This window comes from Pundamilia nyererei, unplaced genomic scaffold, assembly GCF_000239375.1.
Source record: "Pundamilia nyererei isolate P.nyererei 1_Seehausen unplaced genomic scaffold, PunNye1.0 scaffold00312, whole genome shotgun sequence".
NCBI lineage: Eukaryota > Metazoa > Chordata > Actinopteri > Cichliformes > Cichlidae > Pundamilia > Pundamilia nyererei.
In genome coordinates this window covers 113,914-114,149 of record NW_005187713.1, presented here as the reverse complement: position 1 = coordinate 114,149, position 236 = coordinate 113,914, and positions in this window count along the sequence as shown.

Sequence of the window (236 nt, the reverse complement as noted above, 5' to 3'; positions counted from 1 at the left end):
CCTAACGTTCCAGAATAATACAAAAATAAAAACATAAAAAAAATCTTTGGTTAGCACAGAACAAATACAAAACATCTTTAAAAAAAGTTGTTTTTTTAAATTTCTCGTGCCCTCACTGGACTGCTGCTCAGCAGCACTGAGCTCATCAGTGTCACCAATGGGTACAAGCTAGCCTATACATTGTACAATGCTGAACACAACACAGAAAAAAGAAGTCAGGAGACAAGACAGTTCTC